This window comes from Hypanus sabinus, unplaced genomic scaffold, assembly GCF_030144855.1.
Source record: "Hypanus sabinus isolate sHypSab1 unplaced genomic scaffold, sHypSab1.hap1 scaffold_1227, whole genome shotgun sequence".
In the NCBI taxonomy this organism is placed as follows: Eukaryota; Metazoa; Chordata; class Chondrichthyes; order Myliobatiformes; family Dasyatidae; genus Hypanus; species Hypanus sabinus.
This window is the reverse complement of record NW_026779289.1, coordinates 63,925-73,056: the sequence shown is the minus strand read 5'-3', so window position 1 is coordinate 73,056 and position 9,132 is coordinate 63,925.

Below are 9,132 nucleotides of genomic sequence, written 5' to 3'. Positions count from 1 at the left end.
CCACTCCATAATGTACTGGTTAGGCACAGGAGTACATTCAGCCAGAGACTCATTCCACCGAGATGTAACACTGAGCGTCATAGGAAGTCATTCCTGCCTGTGGCCATCAAACTTTACAACTCCTCCCTCAGACACCCTGAGCCAATAGGCTGGTCCTGGACTTATTCAGTGTCCAAAGGTTCAATGTCCATTTCGGAATCGGACGACAGAGGGGAAGAAGCTGTTCCTGAATCTCTGAATGTGTGCCTTCAGGCTCCTGTACCCCCTCCCTGATGGTAACAGTGAGAAAAGGGCATGCCCTGGGTGCTGGGGGGTCCTTAATAATGGACGCTGCCTCTCTGAGACACCGGTCCCTGAAGATGTCCTGGGTACTTTGCAGGCTAGTACCCAAGATGGAGCTGGGAAGATTATCGGGGTCTCTCTTCCCGCCATCACGGACATTTACACTACACGCTGCATCCGCAAAGGAAACAGCATTATGAAGGACCCCACACACCCCTCATACAATCTCTTCTCCCTCCTGCCGTCTGGGAAATGGCTCCGAAGCATTCGGGCTCTCACGACCAGACCGTGTAATAGTTTCTTCCCCCAAGCTATCAGACTCCTCAATACCCAGAGCCTGGACTGACACCTTACTGCCCTATTGTCCTGTTTATTATTTATTGTAATGCCTGCACTGTTTTTGTGCACTTTATGCAGTCCTGGGTAGGTCTGCAGTCTAGTGTAGCTTTCTCTGTGTTGTTTTTAGTTCAGTCTAGTTTTTGTACTGTGCAATAGCCCCTCCATACCAGACAGTGATGCAGCCTGTCAGAATGCTCTCCACGGTACAACTATAGAAGTTTTCGAGTGCGTTTGTTGACGTGCCAAATCTCTTCAAACTCCTAATGAAGTATAGTCGCTGTCTTGCCTTCTTTATAACTACATCGATATGTTGGGACCAGGTTAGATCCTCAGAGATCTTGACACCCAGGAACTTGAAGCTGTTCACTCTCTCCACTTCTGATCCCTCTATGAGGATTGGTATGTGTTCCTTCGTCTTACCCTTCCTGAAGTCCACAGTCAGCTCTTTCGTCATGGAACACTCGGCCCTTCAGCCCTCCATGGTGTGCCGACCCATATAATCCTTAAAAAAAGTACTAGACCCACACTGCCCCATAACCCCCCATTTTTCTTTCATCCCTGTGCCTGTCCACGAGCATACTGTGCCGGTGAGTGAGGGGGTCCTGCTTAGAGAGTTCAGGGAGTTAGGAGTGAAGCTGAAAGGCAGGACCTCCAGGGTGACAATCTCAGGATTGCTACCTGTGCCACGTGCGAGTGAGGCGAAGAATAGATTGATTATGCACATTAATACGAGGCTGAGAGCATGGTGCAGGAAGGAAGGGTTCAGGTTTTTGGATAATTGGTCTTTGTTCCAGGGACATTGGGATCTGCTTCGAAGGGACGGTCTACATCTGAACTGGAGGGGTACTAACATTCTTGCAGGAGTGTTTGCCAGTGCTGTTCGGGGGGGTTTAAACTAGATGTGCAGGGGGCAGGGATCCAGATCCAGAGGGTTGGTCAGAAGGAGCATGGGGTTAAATGTGTACAAGGTTTGGGTGATCTTGAGAAGGTCATCAAACTTCAGGGTGCAATTAGCCCGATGGAAGTTCAAGGAGCTGGGTTAGGTACAGTAGACAGTGTTTTAAGCAAAGAGAGCAGGAATGGGCTAAGAGTTCTATACTTGAATGCGCGTAGTGTCAGAAATAAGACAGATGAGCTTGAAGCTCAGATGAAAATGGGGAACTACGATATTGTTGGGATAACGGAGGCATGGCTGCAAGGGGATCAGGCCTGGGAATTAAGTGTACCAGGGTATACGTGCTATCGTAGAGACAGAAATATGGGAAGAGGGGGTGGGGTGGCCCCGTTGGTGAGGAATGAGATTCAGTCCTTAGCAAGAGGTGACTTGGGAACAGGGGAAGTAGAGTCTGTGTGGATTGAGCTGAGGAACAGTAAGGGTAAAAAGACCCTAATGGGTGTTGTGTACAGGCCCCCAAACAGTAGCGTGGATATTGGGTACAAGTTGATTAGGGAGTTAACATTGGCATGTGCTAAAGGTAATGCAGTCGTTATGGGAGATTTCAACATGCAGGTGGACTGGGAGAATCAGGTAGGTGCTGGACCCCAGGATAGGGAGTTTGTGGAGTGTCTAAGGGATGTATTTTTGGAACAGCTTGTGCTTGAGCCAACCAGGAACGAGGCTATTTTGGACTTGGTGATGTGTAATGAACAGGAATTGATAAGTGATCTTGAAGTAAAGGAGCCATTAGGAAGTAGTGATCATAACATGGTAAGTTTTTATCTACAATTTGAGAGGGATAAGGGCAGATCAGAGGTGTCAGTGTTGCAATTAAATAAAGGAGACTACGGAGCCATGAGGGAAGAGCTGGCCAAAGTTAAATGGGCGGATGCCCTGGCAGGAAAGACAGTGGATCAGCAGTGGCAGATATTCTTGGGGATAATACAAAAGATGCAAAAGCAGTTCATTCCAATGAGAAGGAAGGATTCAAAGAGGGGGAAGGGGCCACAGTGGTTGACAAAGGAAGTCAGAGATTGTATAGCATTAAAGAAAAAGAAGTATGACAGGGCTAAGATGAGTGGGAATACAGATGATTGGGAAAGTTTTAAGGAGCAGCAGATCTTAACTAAAAAAGCAATACGGAGAGAAAAAATCAGGTATGAGCTCAGTCTAGCCAGGAATATAAAAAGGGATAGCAAAAGCTTTTTTAGCTATGTGAAGAGAAAGAAGATAGTTCAGAACAATGTTGGCCCCTTGAAGAATGAATTGGGAGAAATTGTTATGGGAAACAGGGAAATGGCAACAGAATTTAATGCATACTTTAGATCTGTCTTCACCAGGGAGGACACAAGCAATCTCCCAGATGTATGGATGGGCCAGGGTCATAAGATATCAGAGGAATTGAGACAGATTGACATTAGGAAAGAAACTGTGATGAGTAGACTGATAGGACTGAAGGCTAATAAATCCCCGGGTCCAGATGGTCTGCATCTGAGGGTTCTAAAAGAGGTGGCTCAGGAAATTGCGGATGCATTGGTAATCATTTTCCAATGTTCCTTAGATTCAGGATCAGTTCCTGAAGATTGGAGCGTGGCTAATGTTATCCCACTTTTCAAGAAGGGAGGGAAGGAGAAAACGGAGAACTATCGCCCTGTTAGCCTAACGTCAGTCGTGGGGAAGATGCTTGAGTCCATTATTAAGGACGAAATAGTGGCACATCTAGATGGCAGAAATAGGATTAGGCCGAGCCAGCATGGATTTACCAAGGGCAAATCATGCTTGACTAATCTGTTGGAGCTTTTTGAGGGTCTAACAAGGATGTTAGACGAGGGTAAGCCAGTGGATGTAGTGTACCTAGATTTTCAGAAGGCATTCAATAAGGTGCCACATAGGAGATTGGTGAGTAAAATCAGAGCTCATGGCATTGGGGGCAGGGTTTCAACATGGAAAGAAAACTGGTTGGCAGATAGAAAGCAAAGGGTAGCAGTGAATGGGTGTTTCTTGGACTGGCTGGAGGTGACTAGTGGGGTACCACAGGGCTCTGTATTGGGACCACAGCTCTTTACGATTTATGTCAATGATTTAGATGAGGGCATTGAAAACTATATCAGCAAGTTTGCTGACGATACTAAACTGGGTGGCAGTGTGACATGCGAAGAGGACGTTAGGAGAATACAGGGAGACTTGGATAGGCTGAGTGAGTGGGCAGATACTTGGCAGATGTCATTCAATGTGAATAAATGTGAAGTTATCCACTTTGGAAGCTGGAACAAGAGGGCAGAGTATTGTCTGAACGGTGTAGAGTTAGGTAAGGGAGAAATGCAAAGAGACCTAGGAGTCCTAGTTCACCAGTCAATGAAGGTGAATGAGCAAGTACAACAGGCAGTGAAGAGGGCAAATGGAATGTTGGCCTTTGTTACAAGGGGAATTGAATACAAGAGCAAGGATGTCCTTTTGCATTTGTACAGGGCCCTGGTGAGACCACACCTGGAATATTGTGTACAGTTTTGGACTCCAGGTTTAAGGAAAGACATTCTGGCAGTTGAGGAAGTTCAGCGTAGATTCACTAGGTTGATTCCTGGGATGGCAGGGCTGTCTTACGCAGAGAGATTGGAGAGATTGGGCTTGTATACGCTGGAATTGAGGAGATTGAGAGGGGATCTGATTGAAACGTTTAAGATAATTAAAGGATTTGATAGGATTGAGGCAGGAAATATGTTCCAGATGTTGGGAGAGTCCAGTACCAGAGGGCATGGATTGAGAATAAGAGGTCGGTTATTTAAAACAGAGTTGAGGAAGAGCTTCTTCTCCCAGAGAGTTGTGGAGGTGTGGAATGCACTGCCTCGGAAGACGGTGGAGGCCAATTCTCTGGATGCTTTCAAGAAGGAGCTGGATAGATATCTGATGGATAGGGGAATCAAGGGATATGGGGACAAGGCAGGGACTGGGTATTGATAGTGAATGATCAGCCATGATCTCAGAATGGCGGTGCAGACTCGAGGGGCCGAATGGTCTACTTCTGCACCTATTGTCTATTGTCCAAGAGGCTCATAAATACCCCTAATGTTTTAGCCTCCACCGCCATCCCTGGCAAGTCATTCCAGGCACTCACAACCCTCTGTGTAAAAAAAAACTTACCCCTGATGTCTCCCCTAAACTTCCCTCCTTTAATTTTGTACACATGCCCTCTGGAGTTTGCTATTGTTTCCCTGGGAAACAGGTACTGACTGTCCACCCTATCAATGCCTCTCATAATCTTGTAGACCTCAATAGAGTCCCCTCTCATTCTCTACACTCCAAAGAGAAAAGTCCCAGCTCTGCTAACCTTGCTTCACATGACTTGTTCTCCAAACCAGGCAACATCCTGGTAAATCTCCTCTGCACCCTTTCCATAGCTTCCACATCCTTCCTATAATGAGATGACCGAAATTGAACACAATACTCCCAAGTGCGGTCTCACCAGAGATTTGTAGAGTTGCAACATGACCTCTCTCCTCTTGAACTCAATCCCCCTGTTAATGAAGCCTAGCATCCCATAGGCCTTCTTAACTACCCTATCAACCTGTGCAGCGACCTTGAGGGATGTATGGATTTGAACCCCAAGGTCCCTTTGTTCATCCACACTCTTAAGTAACCGACCATTAATCCTGTACTCAGTCTTCTGGTTTGTCCTTCCAAAATGCATCACCTCACACTTATCCGGATTGAACCCCATCTGCCACTTTTCTGCCCAAATCTGCACCCTGTCTATATCCTCTTGTAACCTTCGACAACCTACAGCTCCATCCACAACTCCTCCAATCTTCGTGTCATCCGTAACTAACTAACTCACCCATCCTCGTTTGCGGGACGTGCTTGAACAATATGTAGGTGTCGTTTATCCCCACCCTCGCTATTCTGAATGTGCGGTCTGCGTTTCACTCCTCGGCCGCAGAGGAACGCGGTTTTGTCTGGCCGTTCCCATCTGTGGGGGATCGGTAGCTGAATTTGATCTTGGGACCGACCGACTGCCACGTTGACTCAGCCTCGGCCGTTCTCCTGTGACCCCTCTCCTTAACAAGGCGGTTCCCGCCCACAGAAGTGCCCGTCTCTGGATTCTCCAACGCGCCATCGCCTGTAAACGCTGAGCGTGAAGATCACAGGAGATCGGCAGTCTCCGAAATACGCAAAGCGCCCCATCTGGCACCAGCCATCAATCCCAGGGTCAGGGTTGCTCAGGTGACATTTCCTCCCCCTCGTTCTGATCTTGGGTCTGACCGACAACTGAGCCTTCTGACCGGCTCAACATGCATTCAGGCTGCCCCGGGATCGGCTGGGCGGGCATTTTGCCCGAGAGAGGGGCCACTGGGTGTGCATTTAACAGGAGCTCCCCCCATTGCCCCCAGGGCCAGAGGATTTGGCAGATTTACTACTCTCTGCTGAAAGCAGGATCACCTCCTCTCCGGGCATCAGATCAGAGTTGAGGGGGAATGTCTTTAGTCACAGGGGATGGGGATTGGCTGGAGAGCCGTGTTTGATGGCTCTGGGCCTGGACTCGCTGAAGTTTAGAAGAATGAGGGGGCGACGGTTCTCAATGATACCAAAGCAAAAGGCATTGATAGAGTGGATGTGGAGAGGATGTTTCCTATAGTGGGGGTGTCTAGGACCAGAGGACACAGAGTGGATGTGGAGAGGATGTTTCCTGTAGTGGGGGAGTCTCGGACCAGAGGACACAGTCAGAGTGGATGCGGAGAGGATGTTTCCTATAGTGGGGGTGTCTAGGACCAGAGGACACAGATAGAGTGGATGTGGAGAGGATGTTTCCTATAGTGGGGGTGTCTAGGACCAGAGGACACAGTCAGAGTGGATGTGGAGAGGATGTTTCCTATAGTGGGGGAGTCTAGGACCAGAGGACACAGATAGAGTGGCTGTGGAGAGGATGTTTCCTATAGTGGGGGTGTCTAGGACCAGAGGACACAGATAGAGTGGATGTGGAGAGGATGTTTCCTATAGTGGGGGTGTCTAGGACCAGACGACACAGATAGAGTGGATGTGGAGAGGATGTTTCCTATAGTGGGGGAGTCTAGGACCAGAGGACACAGATAGAGTGGCTGTGGAGAGGATGTTTCCTGTAGTGGGGGAGTCTAGGACCAGAGGACACAGATAGAGTGGATGTGGAGAGGATGTTTCCTATAGTGGGGGAGTCTAGGACCAGAGGACACAGATAGAGTGGATGTGGAGAGGATGTTTCCTATAGTGGGGTGTCTAGGACCAGAGGACACAGATAGAGTGGATGTGGAGAGGATGTTTCCTATAGTGGGAGTGTCTAGGACCAGAGGACACAGATAGAGTGGATGTGGAGAGGATGTTTCCTATAGTGGGGGAGTCTAGGACCAGAGGACACAGATAGAGTGGCTGTGGAGAGGATGTTTCATGTAGTGGGGGAGTCTGGGACCAGAGGACACAGATAGAGTGGCTGTGGAGAGGATGTTTCCTGTAGTGGGGGAGTCTAGGACCAGAGGACACAGATAGAGTGGATGTGGAGTGGATGTTTCCTATAGTGGGGGAGTCTAGGACCAGAGGACACAGATAGAGTGGATGTGGAGAGGATGTTTCCTGTAATGGGGGAGTCTAGGACCAGAGGACACAGATAGAGTTGATGTGGAGAAGATGTTTCCTATAGTGGGGAGTCTAGGACCAGAGGACACAGATAGAGTGGATGTGGAGAGGATGTTTCCTGTAGTGGGGGAGTCTAGGACCAGAGGACACAGATAGAGTGGATGTGGAGAGGATGTTTCCTGTAGTGGGGGAGTCTAGGACCAGAGGACACAGATAGAGTGGATGTGGAGAGGATGTTTCCTGTAGTGGGGGAGTCTAGGACCAGAGGACACAGATAGAGTGGATGTGGAGAGGATGTTTCCTATAGTGGGGGAGTCCAGGACCAGAGGGCACAGATAGAGTGGATGTGGAGAGGATGATTCCTGTAATGGGGGAGTCTAGGACCAGAGGACACAGATAGAGTGGATGTGGAGAGGATGTTTCCTGTAGTAGGGGAGTCTAGGACAAGAGGACACAGATAGAGTGGATGTGGAGAGGATGTTTCCTGTAGTGGGGGAGTCTAGGACCAGAGGACACAGATGGAGTGGATGTGGAGAGGATGTTTCCTGTAGTGGGGGAGTCTAGGACCAGAGGACACAGATAGAGTGGATGTGGAGAGGATGTTTCCTATAGTGGGGGAGTCTAGGACCAGAGGACACAGAGTGGATGTGGAGAGGATGTTTCCTGTAGTGGGGGAGTCTAGGACCAGAGGACACAGATAGAGTGGATGTGGAGAGGATGTTTCCTGTAGTGGGGGAGTCTAGGACCAGAGGACACAGATAGACTGGATGTGGAGAGGATGTTTCCTGTAGTGGGGGAGTCTAGGACCAGAGGATACAGATAGAGTGGATGTGGAGAGGATGTTTCCTGTAGTGGGGGAGTCTAGAACCAGAGGACACAGATAGAGTGGATGTGGAGAGGATGTTTCCTATAGTGGGGGAGTCTAGGACCAGAGGACACAGATAGAGTGGATGTGGAGAGGATGTTTCCTATAGTGGGGGAGTCTAGGACCAGAGGACACAGATAGAGTGGATGTGGAGAGGATGTTTCCTGTAGTGGGGGAGTCTAGGACCAGAGGACACAGATAGAGTGGATGTGGAGAGGATGTTTCCTATAGTGGGGGAGTCTAGGACCAGAGGACACAGATAGAGTGGATGTGGAGAGGATGTTTCCTGTAGTGGGGGAGTCTAGGACCAGAGGACACAGATAGAGTGGATGTGGAGAGGATGTTTCCTATAGTGGGGGAGTCTAGGACCAGAGGACACAGATAGAGTGGATGTGGAGAGGATGTTTCCTATAGTGGGGGAGTCTAGGACCAGAGGACACAGATAGAGTGGATGTGGAGAGGATGTTTCCTGTAGTGGGGGAGTCTAGGACCAGAGGACACAGATAGAGTGGATGTGGAGAGGATGTTTCCTATAGTGGGGGAGTCTAGGACCAGAGGACACAGATAGAGTGGATGTGGAGAGGATGTTTCCTATAGTGGGGGAGTCTAGGACCAGAGGACACAGATAGAGTGGATGTGGAGAGGATGTTTCCTATAGTGGGGGAGTCTATGACCAGGGGACACAGATAGAGTGGATGTGGAGAGGATGTTTCCTGTAGTGGGGGAGTCTAGGACCAGAGGACACAGATAGAGTGGATGTGGAGAGGATGTTTCCGCTCGTGGGGAAGTCTAGGACCAGACGACACAGATAGAGTGGATGTGGAGAGGATGTTTCCTATAGTGGGGGAGTCTAGGACCAGAGGACACAGATAGAGTGGATGTGGAGAGGATGTTTCCTGTAGTGGGGGAGTCTAGGACCAGAGGACACAGATAGAGTGGATGTGGAGAGGATGTTTCCGCTCGTGGGGAAGTCTAGGACCAGACGACACAGATAGAGTGGATGTGGAGAGGATGTTTCCTATAGTGGGGGAGTCTAGGACCAGAGGACACAGATAGAGTGGATGTGGAGAGGATGTTTCCTGTAGTGGGGGAGTCTATGACCAGAGGACAC